We start from the raw sequence: 18,745 nt of genomic DNA, 5'->3' as shown, positions 1-18,745 counted from the left end.
ATGACTTCAGCCACTGAAGGGGTCCGGCAGGATGTCCAAGAAAGATAATGCTCTTCCTCTTGGGCTGAGCTGAAATCTCTTCGGTTATCCCCTCTTGCCAGCGCTTGCCGGCAACGCCAGAACCTTGTCTGAGTGGCTAGAGGAATCAAGTGCGAGCTACAAGACCCTCTGGGTGGGTATGGCTCAGCAGAGCCAGCTGACCTTGGTGTGGGTGAGGGGCAGACCCTCATGGTGAGAACTGATGGGCAGGGGGCTCCTCCTGTGCAAGGACATTGATTCTTCTCTTTTTTTTTAAAAGAAGATTTTATTTATTTATTTATTAGAGAGAGAGAGAACGAGCAGGGAGGGGAGGGAGAGCAGGGAGGAGAGCGAGAGGGAGAAGCAGACTCCCCACTGAGCAGGGAGCCCCATGGGGGGATCGAACCCAGGATCCTGAGATCACGACCTGAGCTTAAGGCAGATGCCCAAGGAGGGAGCCCCCCAGGCACCCCAAGGGCATTGATTCTTAAGAAAAAAAGGCAGCACACAGAACTGAGGGCAGCCTCCCACCCCCACACAGAAGGTGGGGGCCCGTGGCTGCCTCCCTGGCTGCAGCTATCACTAGGGGCAGCCGGCAAGAGCCGATTGTTAAATTTGCGGGAATTTTGCCAGCCAGGTGATGTTGAGGGCAGGAGTATTTATACCACAGAAGAGGCAAAGGCTATAGATCAGCATTCCCTCTCCCCCAGAAAGCCTGTTGCTCAACATTTACCTGTTTAGCATACATGGGAAGGGGGCCCTCCCCCTCGGGTGGTGGGGGGCAGTGAGCTCAAACACCCACTCACACTCCCTTTCATCAAAGGTGGGTGCGGGGAAGGTGGGTTCAGGGTGTGAAGCCCATGGGAAGGGATGGAGATGGCAGGCTCTGCCCACTGAACCACCTGTCTCCAGCCGCATCTCAGAAGAGGAGACGGGCAGCCTGGTTCTTCAGGCCAGAGTGGGAGGGTGGCAGGAAGCAGAGGTACTTTCCAGAGAGCTGGGGTCTGAATGAGCCTATTGAGGGGCTGGGCCCGGCTGTTTCCTGTGGGGCTGGGCAGGGAAGCGCTCACACAAGCTGCCTTGTGCTGCTGGGAGCGCCTGGCCGGGGCAGCCCCCTCATCCCAACGGAGGCCTCGGAGCTTTGCTGGCCAGGGTTTTGGAAACTCTGACAGCGCCAATTCCCCCACCTCCTGGTCTCCTTCTGTGGCCCCTTACCGTTTCTGATGGGCCGCAGTTGCAAGGACCCAGTCTCCCAGTCCTGGGAGACAGTGGGAGAGGCTGCCAATAGGGAGGCAGTGTAGCATAAAGGAGTGAGTTAGGAGTCAGTTCCAGAAGGCTTCCTGGAGGAGGTGAGGGTGGTGGAGAGGAGGGAGGGAGGGGCCTGGGTAGTTTCAAAGGGCAGCAAGGCCCGGTAAGAGGGTGGCAGCAGGGACCCACAGACTCTGGGACATTGAAGACAGAGGAGGAGAGGGAAAAGAAGCAGGAGCCAAGCCAGCCTCAGTGGCCTGACTGGGGTCCTAGGGCAGTGGGGGGAGGAGAGAAGGCATCATCACTGCTTGGAGACTTGCCCTTGACTCTTCTGGGTCAAGAACACCCATGATTCATCCAAACACCAGTTCAGGCCTGTAGCAGATCTGTGGGCTGTCCTTTGGGCCAGAAGGGGCCCAGTCTGGCCTCCGGTCACCATTTTGTAAAATGGGTGCTCCTTCCCGGTCCCTCCTCCTTCTGTCTCTGGGGATTAGTCCCGAAGGTCCCTTTCTGGTCTGGGAGTCTGCTCTCAGATAGGGGTATGCAGAAGGTTAATGGGTAATGGCGTGGGCTGTCTGGCTGGTGCCAAGTTCAGCATGGAGGGGCAGGGGACTCGAGGGGTCTGGGTTGAATGGGAGGGGCCATAAGAATGCCCGGTGTCTGGGTTTCTCTACCTGAAAGACGGTTCGTGGGTGGGTGTGCAGGACTATGTAGAAGTCTATTTGCGTGTGTTCAAGTGTGTGGGTGGCTGCTCGGGGGTGTGTTTTGGGTTTGCATAAGGCTGTGTGTTTGTGCATGTGTGCGCGTGTGGGCTGGGAGCCGCCGGGACAGAGCTGCAATTGTGCCCAGGCCTGTCCTGCCCCTCGGTGCCGCCCGCCATGACTTGGCCGGGCCTGGCTCCCTGAAAGGGGCCATGTGTTCCCGGAGGGCACCCACCCCTCCTGCCCGGCGCCCATCTGTCCCAGAGGTTTGCTGAAGGTGGAGCCTCCCACAGCTTCCCGCCCTTCCTGACCACGGACAGGGCGTCCTGTCTGGGCCAAGGCAGAGCGGCTCCATTCTTCTTCCTGAGACGAGGGTTGGGGGCCCAGAAAGAGCCTATGTCCTTCCCCTCCACTTAGGCCAGTGTCCCCTGCAAACCACCCTCTGGCAGGCTCTAGGTTGTGCCAGCATCTCCTGTCTCCCGGGGCACTCTTAGTGTGTGTGTGAATGGGGACCAGAAGCCTGCTCTGGGGGACCCCAAGCGTGAGACTTACTTCCCCCATGATGCTCTACTCTTACCTGTCAGTGGCTTGGGACAAGGGGTCTCCCTGTGGGGAGTACCTCCACACATCAGGCTCCCACCGTGCTCTCCCGGGCTGACCAGGGGTAGGGTTTTTAGTGTGGGTCCCTTTGCGAGTCACTGGGGGTCGGGGTGGCTGCAGACCCTGATCCTTCTGAGTCCTCACAATGCCTGGTGTTAGCCACACCATCTCTTTCCAAGTCTCTGTCCCTTATCTCCTTTGTCTCTGTCATGGCCACTTGGCCACCTCGGAGCCTTATCTCTGCCTCTCCCTGTCTTTCTTTACCTTTGGCTCCCCTCTTGCCCCTGCCCCGTCCTGGCTGTCATTGGGAGCACCACTCTTGCCCCAGGATGGTCTAGAGAGCTAGGTGTGGGGCCCCTGGCCTCCACAGCCCTGGCCCCCCGATCCTTGGGTGATGGGTTCCACAATATCAAAGTTCTCTGCAGCTTTAGCATTCAGTAGGGTTTCTAGACAGACAAGCTGAGGCCCCAGAGGAGAAGCAGTTTGACAGAGAAGCAGAAAGTCTGCAGTTCTTGGTCCAGCCTCCTGAATGAGCCCCCTCCCACACAGGCACCCCCAGCCCACCCTGCTCCCCAGCAGTCCTTCCCCGTGTGCCCTGCTCCCGCCACATTCCTGGTTGCTCTGGGGCAGCCAGGCGGCCCCACAGTCAGCGTGCGTCATGAGCAGCAGCATTCCTGGGTGTCTGCTGCTGCCTGACTTTATAAGGGAGGGAGTTTGGGAGTCAGAGCTGCTGGGCAGGATGGCCAGGGGGCACGCCCAGGGCCCAGGGGCAAAGGGGGGCGGGGGGAAACCTGGACACATGTATGCTGGGGTGGTGTACCCAGTGGTACTGAGATGGATCGGGAGGTGGGAGAAGGGGGAATCCATAGTCGTTCATTCATTCATTCATTCATTCATTCATTTATTCGTTCATTCACAAGTACGGTAATGCAGCCATGGAAAAGAAGAACCACCTTAGGGAGACAGAAAGCCGGAGAAAGGTGTTAAAACCTGGAATGAGAAATGAAGACTCCTCCTCCTCTGCAAAAACTGGACTCAGGGGTCCAGACAGAAGCCTGACGAAGGAGATGAAGGAGGAGAACCCAAGGGAGACCCAGGAGGCTGGATGTTGGTGGCAAGCCTGCTGCTGTGGGCAGGAGTGAGGAGGGCGAGGAGGGGGCATGGCCAGCCAGCCAGGGAGGGGAAGGACTTCTGCTCTCAGGGGAAGCCAGCCCTCTCCACCGTAGCTTCTTGGGGTTGGGCACCCAGGGTGCGGATCCTGTTCCAAATCCACATCCTAGGCAGGCAGGGGTGAGGCTGGGAGAGCCTGTCTCCTGGGAAGTCTGAAGGGGGCCCTGGGGGAGGGCTCTAGGACAGCCAAGGCCAGGGTGAAGGGCTCTCTGACTCTCTTGTGGGTGCCTAAGTGTGTGGCCCTGTGTAAAGGCAGGTGTCCTGCCCCCTCCCCAAGGTCACCCAGGCCCTCCAGCGCCCAGGCCAGATCCCCTCCCTTCGTGCCTCATGTGCTTTTTCCTTACCAGCTTTCTGCCCCTAAGCCAGGAAACTTCTGAGGAAGCTTGGAGGGGTGGAAACTTAAGTTAGAACCAGAGCCACAGACCCTGAGGCCAATGGGGCTGAAGCTCCCTGAGACGCCCTCTCCTTTTTCTGAGGTGGGAAAGCAGGGCCAGGAGCTGGCATGGGAACTCAGTCACACAGAGCACCAGAGACCCAAGCGTGGCCACAGTGGGTGGCACATGGCCATGAGTGTGCCGAGTGCAGATCCGTGGCACGTGTCACAGCGTTCTGAGGTAAGTGTGGGACAGGTGACGAGGTGGCACGGGGAGGGGCAGTCCAGCTCTAGATGCTGGCCATGACCCTCCTTGGCCTTGCCTGATGCTGTGCCTGCTCTGGGGTCAGCCCCCCCAGCACGTCCCAAAGCTCAGCCCTGTCCACTGAGCTGTCATCTTCCCCCCAGCCTGCTACCTCTGAAGGTAACAAGGGGGAGGGTTATAGGCATAGACCTCAGGTGGGACCAAAGGGACAACATACCCTGCTCATGGTGGTGACAACTGGGTCCCCAGAGCAGAGCCTAGATGCTAACCACCTGCCAGGGCCGGCCACCTAGGAGCTGCTCACATGTCTGCAGATACTGACTGTCCCACCTCCCTGTCCCCAGCCTGGGAATCCGTCACCCAGGGCCAGCCCAGAGGCCTGCGGACCACCTGCTCCTGCCTTGCCCCAGAGCCTTGGGAAAAACAGTGGTTTAGTTCGGTCACATACAACTTAAAAAGGGAGATAGTAGCTTCCCAGGAGAGAGCGGGCTGTCAGGCCTTGTTCTCGGGCAGCCAGCCTCGCCTGCCTGTCGTCTCAGCACTAGGGAGACCCCCTGCTGGGTGGGGTGTGGGGGGGCGCCCATCGCTCTTCACTCCAGGATCTCTTGAGCCCTAAGATTCACTCTCAGGACACTCGAGAGTTCGGTTGCCTTTCTGGTTCTTGTGAGACCAAGGAGGCCAGGCCGGTATAAGTTTCCTCAGCTATTGGCTGAATCCTGACCCTGGCCACTGGCCTCGGCTATAGGTCCTCTAACCCAGAGCTTGGAGGCCACCCAAGCCGAGGGGCACATATTGGGCAACATTTCCAATTTGGGGACCTCCTCTAAAAGGGGATTACCTAAAAGGACTGGTACCCTGGGCCATGTGACCCAACCTTGAGGCCCAGTGCGGTACAGAGGAAGCAGGAGGGAAAATGAGAGGTTTGCTCCAGAAGTGGCTCAGAGTCCACCCAGGCTGCAGGGCAGGGGCGGGGAGGAAGCTGGGCCTCAACGGAGTCTTTGTGCAAGACGGGCTGCTCCCCAGGCCCAAGGCGCAGAGGGGTGGGGCTGCTGTGTGTGGAGCAATACTGAGAGGCTTTTCCTTGCCTTATAATTTTCCTCCTTGTACAGGGAGATGGGTGGATTTCCAGGCCCTCCTCCACATCCCCCTCTCCCTGGTTTTCCTGGCCCCAGGCAGGTGGGGAAAGCTTAGTGGGCCCAGGCTGCGAGGCAGGGGATCTGGCAGGGAAGACAGCGAGAGACCCTTCTCACCCTGCCGCTGGGCTGCTCAGCAGCCCCTGCCCCCACCAGGGTCTCTGGGACATAGCTGCCCTGTTACAGGTGAGGTAATGAGGCTCAAAGAGGATGCTGCCTGCACTGAGGCCGGGAGAGGAGCAGCGCAGGGCTGGATCGGAGCCCCTGGGCTGCGGCTCTGAGCCGGCTGGTGTGGTATCAGGGAGGGCCATGTGTCCACAGAAGCAGTGGGGGGTTTGTTGTTGCGTGTGCGAGTGGAAGTGGGGCCTGTGCCCGGCTCCAGCAGGAGGAGGGTGTGAGAGCTGGCCCGCTGCCCAGGAGACACACTTTTTCCCTTCCTGTCCTCAGGGGCTCCCTGGGGGGCAGGGGAGAGGGGAGAGAGGTGGGGAGGGGAGAGAGGAAGGGAGGGGAAAGCATCTGCTTTCTGCGGCTGGTTTGACAGCTGGCCTCTCCTGGTGTGGCTGGACAGGCCTGGTTCTGGGGCTGGCTGGATCAGGGAGGGACCTTCTTCAGGCCTGGCCAAGAATGGCCAGTGATAAATGCCGGTCATGCCCACTGGGGACTTGGAGACCAGGGAAGAGGGTGGTGGGGCAAGGGTCCTGGGTGAGGAGCTTCCGCTGGGGACGCTGTGGGGCCACCCCCTCTCTGGGGCTAAAGCCAGAGGCAGGACGCAGGCGGAAGCCTGTTGCTCGTCCCCGAGCTCCCCTTCAGCTCTGGGATGAGAAACCACTAAAGGCAGGGCCCTTGGGGAGGTGTCCTGGGGCTTCCCCCAGCCTGGCAGCCTGGGCTTGGAGACAGTGAGTGTGTCAGCTGGGGTGGGGGGTTGGCGGAAGCAATGACTGTTGATCTGGACACAGGCCTGGACAGTTTGGCTCAGCCTGCGCTCAGGAGTCTGTGCGCCTTGGAGAAGCCATGCTAACCCTGCCTTAGTTCCTCCAACTGAAATACAGGGGAGAGAGGTGGGATAATCTCACAGATGGCAGTCGCCTATCCAGGAGACTGGGGGAAGCAGGGGCTTGGGACAGTACCCACTCCCCCGCCCCAGCCACATGCTGCTGTGTTCTCTTTGGCTTCAGTTTTCCCATCTGTGCAAAGGAGACCTGGCTGGGGAGACTAAGGCAAACCTGGCCTGCCCAGCCCAGCTACTCAGAAAGTGGCTAGTAGAGGGCTGTGGTCAGGACAGGGGTACAGGGGAGCCAGAACTAGAGGCTCCTGAGGACAGGATGGAGGGCCGAGACCCCCTGTGCAGGACTCCTGCCATCCAGGAGACCCATACATGTGGGCCGACAGCAGAAACATCAGCACGTAAGGGAATACAGGGATCAAATGGAGGTGGCCCTTGGCCCCTGGGAGGTATTTTCTATGGGCTGGCCATAGACAGGCTGAGTAACAAGCTTCCAGCATGGTTGGGATGCCTGCAGGAGTGTGTGGCCTGGCAGGGTAGACTGAGAAACCCTAGAATCCTTGCTAGGGAGCTCTGTGCTACCCAGATACCCCAGAGATCCCTACCCTGAGACCTTGCCCCATGGACGGGCCCAACTCCTCTGGGAATAGGTTCCTGCCTACCACTCCCCACAGGCCAGGCATGTGTCCCACCACTGTGCTCTCTCCAGGCCAACCTCTTCTCACCTGGCCTCAGACACAGGCTCTTTCTTCCTCATGGCACCCACATCTCTGTCTCCACACCAAGGCTCTGGGGCTCTGGGCCTGCCTGCCAATGCCTCCCGAGACATCTGCCCCAGAAATACCCAGAGGGACCTCCAAACCCTAGCCCACCTATCTCAAGCCAGACTTGGTGTCATCTCTCCCCAAACCTGCTTGCCTTCCAGAGAAGGCCTCACCACCTACCCATGGCCGGGTAGAAATCTGAAAGTCATTTTGGACATTCTCCCTCTTTCCTCCCCATGTTCCAGCCATCCTGTCCCTAAATTCTCTTTCCAGTTCATCTCCCCCTCCTGCTCCTCTGTGCCATCCCACAGGGCAGATGGTCACCAGCCCCTGCTAGGCTTAATGAATTTCCTGCCTTGTTTTGCTAATAGCAACCATTCTTAACCCAAACTGGAAGTCGCCTTGTCATCCCCCTTTGTCTGAGAGCCTTCGATGGCTCCCCATTGCCCCACAATCCAGCCCCAACCCTGGTGTGGCACTGAAGGTGCTGGGTCACCCTGTCGCAGCCCTGCCAGGCTTTCTTGTTCACCTCCCAGGAACACACCATGCACGTGTCAGCCTCATTATTAGACCTTGCGCTGTTTTCTGTTCGCACCTGACAGGTCACCGCTCCCAGACTTTGCTCAGGCCAGTTCTACTTTCCTTTCTGCGGGCAGAATTCCCTCCTGCTCCTTCAGGAAGGAGGCCTTCTCCCAGCCTTTCCCACAGCCCACAGTTCCTTCTCTGCATTCGGGGTGCAAAGACCCTGAGCTGTGGCTTGGGGAGTTGAGCTCCTGTTACCTCTCCCTGTCAACAGTGGTGTCTCAGGAATAAGACTGGCGCTGCTTGGGGAAGGGAGATGGAAAGCAGGGAGGGTGAGAGGGGTGGCTGTGTTCTCCAGCTGAGCCAGCCCAGCAGGAGCCACATCTGGAAGCTTGCCCTCAGCAGGTGGGGGGAGGGGGGAGGGGGACCATGGCTGGGATGCGGTGGGGGACTGCTCCAGCCAGGGAGTGCTTTTCTGGGCCCATGGTGACAGAGTCTGGTGCTTGTTTTTAAAGAAAATAGAACCAGAGCCCCTATTTATAGCTGGAGGCCATGGCCACAGACAGGAGATGGCTGGGGCTGAGGCTGTGCAGGCTCCTGCTCAGGCAGGGCTGGGGGTGGGGCCATTCCCAGGCCCCCTGCCCACCCCCGCTCAGACTCCAAGGAAGTGCCTGTGGGATCTTGACATCCCCTACCAAAGGATGACAGGATGACAGGATGTAGCCTGTGCTTCGGGGGCCAGGGAAGGAGGGCACTTGGGTGAAGGGATGGAAAATTTCCCTCAGGATGGGTCCCTGGGGCCCAGAGCCCCTTATGGGAATGGGTGGAGGTGAGGGTGTGCTGTGTGTGCTGGGAAGGCCCAGGAAGGCCTGGGAAGGCCCTGCGCGCGGGGTAGAGGCTGCACCGTGGGTTGCCATGGGGACTGGGTGAAGGAAAGGGGACAGAGCAGGGTCAGAGACATGGGGCGGCCAGACAGAGAGACAGCCACTGGGAAGAGACGGAGGGATGAGGGAAGAGAGACCAGAGCTTGGTTGGCCCTGTGAGGCCTGGGGATAGAGGAAGCCCAGAGAGATCTGAGGGGGAGACCTCTGTGCCACAGAAAGTCTTCATGGCATTCTGGGCAGAGGGGCCAGAGTCTGAGCTGGAGCCAGTGAGGAGGGGCAGGAATTAGGTATCTCTGTGGCCTGGCCCACTCCCATCCCTGCAGGGCCCAGGGCCTTGGAGAAACTCCGTCCCAGGGAAGGAGGCCCTGGGAGGCCTGTTCTGAGGCAAAGAAGTGCTGTGGGGGCTGGGCTCACCTAGATAGACTTTGTCACCAAGATCCCTGAAAAACTATCCTGGGCGGATGAGGCGAGGTGGGTGGCAGGGATGTTGGAGACAGGTCTGGGCTCTGGGGCAGGTGCCCCTGGCCTGGAGGTGTTGCAGGCAGAGGCTGTGGTCTGGGCTCACACCTGCTGCCAGCCTTGATCTGGAACCCTCCCTGGGTTGTGCTGTTGGAGGCTGTGGCCTGGCTGTAGCCTGGGGCTCGTGTCATGGAGCCCTCGCCACAGCCGGTGACTCAGACAGTTAAAAAAAGGAGCAGCTTCGAGCGGTGACTCAATTGGCTCTGGAGGGCCTGGGTGGGTCTGGCTGGTACAAGATGGGGTGGTCCGGGTTTATTTTTGGCTGGGTGGGGCTAGAGCAAGGGGGTGGAAAATGGGAACTGGGGGCGGAGCAGGGCCGCTACTCCCATCCTGGGAGAGCCCCGGGGCTTCATGCCCACTCGGAAAGTGGATTCTATGTGCCAGGGAGCTCCGGCGGGCTGGGCTGCCCCTTCACCCCCTTGCAGGCCCAGCCCAGTTCACTGTTTGGCCCCACACAGGCAGCTGGCTCTCTGTGCACAGAGGCAGAGCCCAGTGTCCTGTTGTCAGGGGGCTTTTACAGCTGACCTTGGGGACTGACTATCCTACCCAGATGCCCAGAGAGGTAGAGTCTGCCCGAGGCCACATAGCAGGGCCAGGTATCCCAAGGGCTGTGGTAGCAAGGCTGACTCCGGGTCCCCACCTCTCCTGCCTCAGGGCTGTCAACATTTGGAGGGATGGGCTCTCATCTGGGTATCTGGCCCTGGAAGAGTTCTGGAAGAGTTCACCGGGGCCTCAGCTGGGCACCAGATGCCGAGAGAGGGCGCCTTAGCCGGGGGCAGGCGCCTGGATGCTATTAGTGCCCATTCGGGGAGCGGGCCGTGCTCTGTCCAGTGCTCTGCTGAGAAGAGTTACTTTTAGAGGGTGATGGCAGAAGATGGGGGTCCAGACCCCACCCAGCCTCTCAGCTAGAGTGCCCCTCCAGCGGGCATGGCCTGGCTGCTCGACCCGCTCCACAGCCTGTTTCCAGTACTCACGCGGCCTCGCCCGCACCAGCTCTGATCTCACGTACACACGGACTCAGGCGTCATCAACATCTCCAATGGGTCCGAGCTGCTCAGAGCAGAGAGGGCGCTTGGCTCCCTCCATCTGCATTCTGCTCCTTGTGACACAGGTCCTCCTGCCTAAGGAGTCACCACTCCTTAACAGACCCCATGGGAGCGCTGGTGGTCATCTCCCACCACCCCTCCAGAGGGGCCCCAGGTGTGGGCAGTGGGCAAGGCGAAGATGGGTGTCCAGGCGCCCCATCCTACCAAAGTTACCGCTGCCTGCTCATTCTCTTTGTCCGCACCCGACAGGCTCTGAGTTTCATTTGGTGGTTCTTTGAACACGGACTGGTTGTGTTGTACCCAGGACCAAGGGTCGGTGTCCAAGGGGCCATTAGGCTTTGGGGTGAGGCTGGGGAGGGCTGTCCTACTTCTCATCGTGGGAGAGGTGTGTGGGACTCAGCCGGGTGAGGCGGTCAGATGCAGGACCCCTCCCCTCTACTGAAGGGTCCTGGGCTGGCAGGCAGCCAGTGGCTGCTCACTCCCTTGGGGACCCACCTCCCCCTTCCCCTGTCTCTGAGTCCCACACAGACTGGCTCACAGGACCACCTCACCCAGTCCCCACCTTGGCACCTTTCTGGAAGATTCCCCTTATTGCTGGGCCTGCCCCAGTCCAGAAGACAATGGGAACAACAGAAAGGCAGCAAGCCTCTAGCTGAGCCTTTACTCTGGCAAAGGGCTTTGATCCTCAATGCGCACTGGAGGTCAGAATCATTTAGACCCATTTTAGAGAGAAGACTGAGGCTCAGAAAGGTCACTCATCAAGGGGTAGGGCTGGAATGAAATCCTGGGCTCCCTAATGCCCTGTTCCTTACCACTGTGTGCCTGACCTCCCAGCCCTTCCACTTCCCCCAGCCCTGCAGAAGTTCCTGGAGCTGAGGACTCAGAGGAGGGAGAGGTGGGGCCCGAGTCTGGACGCAGGAGCGGGAGGGGGCTTGCTCTTAGCTGCTCCAAGGCACCCAAAAAGGGTGATTTGTTTCTTCCCTGACCATGGTGGGAAGTGTGTGTGTGTGTGTGTGTATGTGTGTGTGTGTGTGTGTTTCTGGGCCTGTAGCCTGCCTGGCCAGCCTCCAGCTGCAGGAGACGGGGACCGGCCCCAGCTGCTGTGCACAGGGAAGAGGCAGGGAGGGGCTGGAGTCGTGGGAATGAGCATCCTGGGCCCACTGGTATTTATAGCTGGCCCATCCTGAAATGTGGGTGGGGGAGGGCTGCTCTTAGGTGGGAAAGGAAGTTGGTCTCCTCTCTCCAGCCTCCTCCTTCTCCCCAGAGAGGAGGCTGGCCTGGCCTATGGTCCTGCTTCAGCCATGGAGCTGGGGGCTGTGAATCCTGAGTTGGGGGTTTCTCCCGGGACCACTGGCTGAAGTGTGGGACACTCTCGGCTGTATGTGCACGTGTGCACACACATGTGTACGTGTACCTCCTGGGCATCTTACTGGTGGGGGTCCTGGAGCAGGGGGCAGAAAGACTGCTGGCCCCACAGACAAGGAGGGCAGGGCCCCAGAAAGGGGGAAGACCAGGCTGTGGACCTCAGCAGTCAAGGGTTGGGAAAGACCCACAGGGTGGAGGAACAGGAGCTGGGCCTTGAAGGATGAGAAAAGACCAGTTGCAGGAACAGCTTGAAGAGAGGTGGAAGGGCGCCAGGGATGAGGGTTATCATTTTGTGGCCGAGCTCATTGGTCACACTTTGGGACCCAGGATCACCTTTAGTGTAGAGGCTGATAGATCGGAGTCGGGGAGAGGGCCCAGCAGAGTCATGGTGTCTTCTGGATGCTTAGGAATGTCCCGTTTCGTTCTAGAAGTGGCAGGAGTGGGATGCTGGGGCAGCAGGGCCAGGTCCCCAGGCTTGCCTGGGAGGAAGCTGGGATTATGTGTTGCTCCCTGCCCTCAGGCCCCCGGACTTTGCTCCCTCTGGGAAAGGACGCCTTTCAGGGGCCCTTCGTATCAGTCTAGATTTGGATTCTTTGAAAACCAAGAAGTTCTTCCTTGTATCTGACCTGAGTCTTCCCAGCTCTCAGCATGTTTCAACTCAAAGCAATTGCTTGGCTTTCCCGTCTTCTTTTCTTTTCTTTTTTTTTCAAGCCACAGAACACGTTATAAAAACTACATCATACACAAAACCCAGATCTATATAAACCTGCTCCTGAAGCTGCTCTGTGTGGCTGGGGGGCGGGGCTGGCCTCCCCCTCCACCCCCCCTCCCCGCTGACACGCTCAGTCCACTCTGGATGAAAAGCCCTGGGGCATCCCAGGCATAGTGAGCAAAAACAGTCACTGCACCCCTCTGTGGGTTCAGTCCTATATGGAGCAAGTCAGTGGAGACCCCCGAGGAAAGCAGAAGGGAGGTCTGTCTGCAGGGAGTGGCTGGTCCCATGGGCAAGGCCAACACCTAAGCCAGATACAGGGACAGAGAGCCAGGAGGCTTCGCCTGCACCCTGCTAAGGACTTGGTGTAGGACACTGAGAGTAGCTGCCCCTCCCTGGTCCCATTTCCCTATGAACCATGAGAAGCCTCTGCAGTAAGGTCTGGGAGGGGAGGCAACTCCACTACCCACCATGACAGTGAGCCACAGGAGACACACACTGACGTGGGAAGGCACAAGCCGTGGCCAGAGGCCTGGCTTGGGCACCTGGGGGCTGGCAGAGCCGGCTGTTCTGAGGGCCAGGTGTGGCCGGGTGTGGGCAGGAGATGAGCGGGAGGAAGGGATGGTCAACAGGACAGGCACTGTTAAGAGCTCTGCCCCCAGGCCACCTCCATGGCAGCCCTGAGTACCACTGCCCTCCATCTGGGACGAATGTGGCTTCATTTGCTACCCCAGCCGTTGAAGGGGGTGGGGGGGACTTTCTTGAAGAGGATTTGCTTTTTCCTTGACAAAGGAGGGAGGGGCTGGAGAGGTGGGGTGTGGGGCACAGGAGCAGAGTTCTGGGGTTCTCAGGGAGCTGTCTCACCCCTGAAGACCTGTCCTTCTCCCCTGCTGTGGAGGCCTGGGCCCACTGGTGAGTGACTGCCTACTGGCCCCATGTGGGCTGCTGTTGAGGGGAGTGACAACACTGCGGCCTGTGTGTCCCAAGGCCAGTCCCTGCATTTCTCTGAGCCTCACCTGGGGCGCCTGGGTGGCTCAGTGGGTTAAAACCTCTACCTTCGGCTCAGGTCATGATCCCAGGGTCCTGGGATGGAGCCCTGGCATAGGGCTCTCTGCTCAGCAGGGAGCCTGCTTCCCCCTCTCTCTGCCTGCCTCTCCGCCTACTTGTGATCTCTGTTTGTCAAATAAATAAATAAAATCTTAAAAAAAAAAGTTTCCTCATCTCTAAAATGGGCACGTTCCCTGGCTTGCGGGGGTGATGTGAGGCTGCGTACAACAGGGTAGCTCCCCCCACCCAGGATTTCTCTGGAGGTGAGGGCCCAATTAAACACAGCTCTACCCTCCCCCTGTTTGGAATGATGCGCCCTTCTGAGAAGCGAGAGAGCTAGGCACCTCTACCCCAGAGAGAAACCAAGTACAAAACTGTTCATACAAACTCGGTGTGTCCCCAACACTCATCTACATTCAGTAAGAATGATAACAGGGTACTTTTGAATCCCACCTGAAGCTTGCACCTGGAGAAAGAGTCTTAACTCTAGAAAGCTCTATGGACCCAGGCATATGTCAGGGCAAGGGGGAAAGTTGGAGTCTATGGGGGAGCTGGAAGGGGTCTGGAGTTGGGGGAGAGGTTATGAAGGGGCAGAGGGACCAGGAAGGGAGCAGGCTCAAGTCCAAAGGCCCCCCTGTTCAGTTCAGTTCAGTCCTGGTGCTGAAAAGGAGCCACAGCCCAGCCCAGCCCAGCAGCCCCTGCCCCCCTCCAGCCCTCGCCTCCTCATCCCGGGCCCCACCCAGCCCAGGTCTGTGAGCATGGCCACCGTGTTCGTGTTCGGAGCTCTCATACTTGTGTGCACACCCACATCTGAGTGTTCTAGTGAGTGTGTAGTCAGGCCTATTTCCAACTCCCCCTCCCCTGCCTGCCCTCTCCTGGGCAGCACGCCCAGTTCCCAGAAGCAGCCTATACACTTCCTCTGAAAGCTCCCTGCACAGCCCGCTCCCCTCGGCTGTCCCCACCAGCCGCCTGGCCCACCTGGCAGCCCCCGCCACAGACCCCTGGGCGGACAGCACTGAGAGACGCTTGTCCTGCCATGGAGGGCAGGTGGACATCGGATGGGGGCTGGCTCAGTTATACTTGGTTCTTGAACAACTTTTCCAGAGCCTGGGTGGGCCAGGCCAAGGGCCTGGCCTCTGCCCTGCCCCAGAGGCCCCGGGGCAGTGCACACGCACACAAACACACACATCTCCAGCACCATTGCTCCCCAGAGGATCCCCAGAGGCAGAAGAATCTACCCAACTCAATTCCTTGAGCCGTGGCTCCAGGGTCCTGTTCTGTGGGACTCCCCATCAGGTCGGAGTCCTCACCTGGGAAATGTGGAGCCCTCCCTGCCCTACCCGAAGTCCTACTTCAGCCCCTCACCTTCTGTCTGGTCAGGTCAGAGGCGTGGGAGCCACTGCTCCTGCAGGCTCTGTGCCCACTCTGAGCTTTCAGCTGTACTCATGCCGTTCCCCTGGCGGGAATGCCAAGTCCACATCAGCTCAAACCGGTCTCCCCCACTGCTCGTCCCTCTGCCGAACGCCTCCCATAGGGCTCAGAAGAAGCTGGATGCCACCCTGGCAGAGTGGCCCTTAGCCCAAGCTCCCATACAGGTGGGGCGCTCCCCGAAAACAAGGCTTCCTGGGTTGCTGGGACTCTCTGTGGGACCTAGAACACTTTGCTTCCTCCCTGGGGTCTCAGGTTCCCAGTCTGTACTACTAGAAGCTTGGCCCAGGCGGTCTCCAAGGGTGTTTGACTCCCAGGCCTCATGACCTAGATGTTCTGGAATGTTGATGAACGCAGGGAAAGCATCCTAATGTGCCTCACTCTGGTACTTGAGACCTCCAGGGCCTTTGCGGCTCGGGGTGTCTAGGATGGATGGGAATGATGCCTTCTTCAGGTAGGGGCTGACCCTATGCAGAGACCGGGAGAGGGCGCTGAGCCCGGCGTTGTGACAGAGATGGACTGTTGGAGGGGAACTCTGCCTGGGAGGGGGAGAAGATTCCCACTCTCTGTCCCCTTCCCATTTCCAAATTCTTCCTAAAGGCAGAGACTGGCTTAACATTATAAAACACCACTGTTGCCATACTACTCTCCTGCCTTAAAATCTTCGTTGGCTCCCCAGTACCAACAGGGCATAGGCTGTGGGCTATATTCTGCCATTTAAGGATTCTGTGCCCCAGCCCAATGGCTCTTCCTGGCTGGTGCTCAAAATAAGCCTTCTAACCAGGCTGCTGTCTTTCCTGTCTCAACATGCTCTTCTCACATCCACCTCAGTGCCTTTGCTCAGGCTGAGCTCCTGCCTAGAGTACTGACCCCTCTCCATCCTCCAAAGCTTGGCTCCAGGATCACCTCTGGCCTGCCCCAGCCTGCCTGGCAGTTTCTCTTCACCCTACTCTTCATCTGGATTTTGCAGACGTGACGGGAATTGCTGTTTGAGTTTTAATTTGCTTTTCCGCCTCCTGCATGAGTTCAAGTTCAGCCCATCCATTTTCGTACCCTCCTCATTGCCCAGCACAATGCTTGTACATTGTTGATGCAGAGAAGGTATTTGAAAATGGCTCTCAGTTGAAGCCCAAGGGGATGGGGGTGCTGGAATTTCTTGGCTGGGGGCCACAGGCTGGGTAAGCAGCCCACTCCAGTCACCCCAGATGGCCCCTTCCCATCTCTCCGGAGGCCCAGCCCATCACCCAGGCCCTGAGACTCTGAAGGAGGGGGTCCCTGGGAATGGTAGCAGAGAGCCTGGGGACCCAACTCTGACTCACCCCAGTGGGGGGTCCTCCCCTGACTCATTTCCCTCTGGGTACCTCGTGATGCTGTCCGTTAGAGCTGGCTTCCCCATCTGATGGGGAGGAGGGTGTGGCCTAGGCCCTTGGGAAGGGAGAATCAGGCTCTTCCTCTGCTGAGAGTTGCTCTTGGGAATGGTCCCGAAAGATGTAGGCTGAAGTACTGATTCATACATGGGTAGTGATGACAGATGGGCCCTGAGGCCATGGTTCTTATGGCATAACTAGACCATGCCTTGACTCAAGGAAGAATGCCGTCATGGCGGGATTTCTGGCGCGTGACAGAGAGGAGACGCATCCCGGTGCCCCTCAGAAGGTGAACAGTCACTCAGTCTCTGCTGGGGTCAGTCACCAATGCCAGGACAGGAAAGTGTGGCAGGGGTTGCCCAGGGGCTGTCTGAGGGACAGGCCCCTGTGGGAGTGTGGGACATCTGAAGGGAGGCTGAGGCATGGGTGGTCTAGCAGGAGCTAGAGACGAACGCAGGAGGAAGGTGGTGGCGAGGAGGCCGTACAAATTTACCTGGGGACAAGGAAGGGGGCCAGAGCCGTTGGAGGAAGCCAGAGGAGGCTGCAGGCTGTAGGTACACGTGGGGCCCCATACAGGGTGGGGCAGGGCGGCTCCCTTCCCATTTCTCGCCTTGTAGCACGCCCCCGTTCCTGGGCCTGGCAACTGAGGCTGGGGTACTGGCTTCTTGCTGTCACAGAGTGTCCTCTGGGCACCAGGGCAGTCATCAAAAGCCTGCTGGGCTCAGAGAGCCCAGACAGCATTGGGTGGCCCTGCTAGGTTTAGCGGACAACCGTGCGTGAAGCCACACCCTAGACAGTCCGAGTGGGGCCAACCACAGATAGCCAGAGCCCACGGAAGCCCCAAGATGGAGAGCTGTCACTGGGGAGCCTGCTTCGGCCCCAGAGTGGAACTCCCGGAGATCCCAGCCTGGAGGAGCAGAAAAACAGCCCTCTTCCCTCCCAGTCCCAGGCTGACTTCTGGGCCCTCCTGTCCCATTTTTTCTGCCCAAGGAGCCCCCCACAGCTCCAGCCAGGCCGGTGGTCTCAGGCCCCTTACTCACCTGCGGATGACAGTCTGGCTAACACAGCCAAGGTCAATGTCAGGGCCAGGGCAGGGGCCGGAGGCGCAGGCTGCTGGCCTGAGCGCATCGCAGCGGGCTGTGCGGCAGGATTTGCCAGGAGCTGGGACGCTAGAGGAAAGGCGCTAGCGGAGAGAAGCTTGGAGGGTTGGCTCAGCCAACTCGGGCTGGGGCTCTGGAGCAGCCCGCTGCCACCGCCTTACTTAACTCTGGGGGCGGGGCAGGCGCCAGCGCGGGCTCGGGTTTCAGGACGGGGCTCCCCCTTTGGCCCCCCTCACCCCCAAGTTTCTTAAAGGGCCCGTGCTGGGCTGCTCCTCCCTGTTCAAGGGTGAGAAGACCCTTACAGCTCCGTTGGATCCAGCCCCTGCCCTGCAGATCAGGAACAAAGTCCCAGAGGAGCCTAGACCCCTGGAGGTCTGACCCAAGGGCTCCAGGAGACCTCCTCTGGGTCTGAGCTGGGTTAGCCCTGCTTCTTTTTCTCCTGCCCTTGCAAGGATTGGGGTGTGTGTGTGTGTGTGTTCCAGGCCTAGGAGGACAGGCGCCTACCAACACACAAACTGCTTTTGGGCTGCTTTCCTTTAAGGTCTCCTTGGGACTCCATTTGGACAGAGAGGCACCAGCCTGAGGTTCTGCTCTGTGTCCCCTGGCATAGTGATCTTGGCCTTCTCTGCCCCACACAGCCTCCATTTCCTAGTCTACAAAAGAGAGATGTTCCAGACTCTCCCACAAGGCAGTATCATTTGCCTCAAAATGACCCCACAAAGTGGGTGAGAACCATTCCCTTCCTCTCCCTCCCCCAACCCCATTTTACATTTTATGGAGGAGAACTCTGGCTCAAGAGCCAGAAGCCGTTCTTACTAGGCCCCAGGTGGAATGTAGGTCCCTGGCCCTTTGGGACTAAGACTCCAAGCCTCCTAACTCCTGAATCTGCGTGTTCCAAATTCCTAGAGTTGCCTCCTGGAAATCTGGCCGTGCATTAGATCCTACCCAACAGCTTCAGGCTGGGTCCTGCTCCTCTTGACTCCCTCTGAGGCAACAACCTCAGCCTTGCCCCGAACAGGAGGAGAAAGGGCGATACTACCATAGAACTTCCAGCATGTAGAGGCTCTGCCCACTCTGTGCCTAGCCCCAGCATCGACATTGCCTGGCCTCAGCTTCTCCATGCAGCAAGTGGGTGGCTTTTCCCTCCCTTCTTTCATCAGAATCTCTCTTTCAGGGGCACCTGGGTGTTTCAGTCTGTTAAGCGTCTGCCTTGGGCTCAGGTCATGATCCCAGACTCTGAGACTGAGTCCTGCATCCGGCTCCCCGCTCAGCACGGAATCTGTTTCTCCCTTTGACCCTCTCCCCTCTCATGTTCTCTCTCAAATAAATAAATAAATAAATAAATACAAATTTTTTAAAAAAGATTTTATTTATTTATTTGACAGAGAGAGATCACAAGCAGGCAGAGAGGCTGGCAGAGAGAGAGAGAGAGAGGAGGAAGCAGGCTCCCTGCCGAGCAGAGAGCCCGATGCGGGACTCG

This window comes from Enhydra lutris, unplaced genomic scaffold (genome assembly GCF_002288905.1).
Source record: "Enhydra lutris kenyoni isolate GAN:26980312 unplaced genomic scaffold, ASM228890v2 scaffoldscaffold31, whole genome shotgun sequence".
Lineage (NCBI taxonomy): Eukaryota > Metazoa > Chordata > Mammalia > Carnivora > Mustelidae > Enhydra > Enhydra lutris.
Note: the sequence above shows the minus strand (reverse complement) of the source record.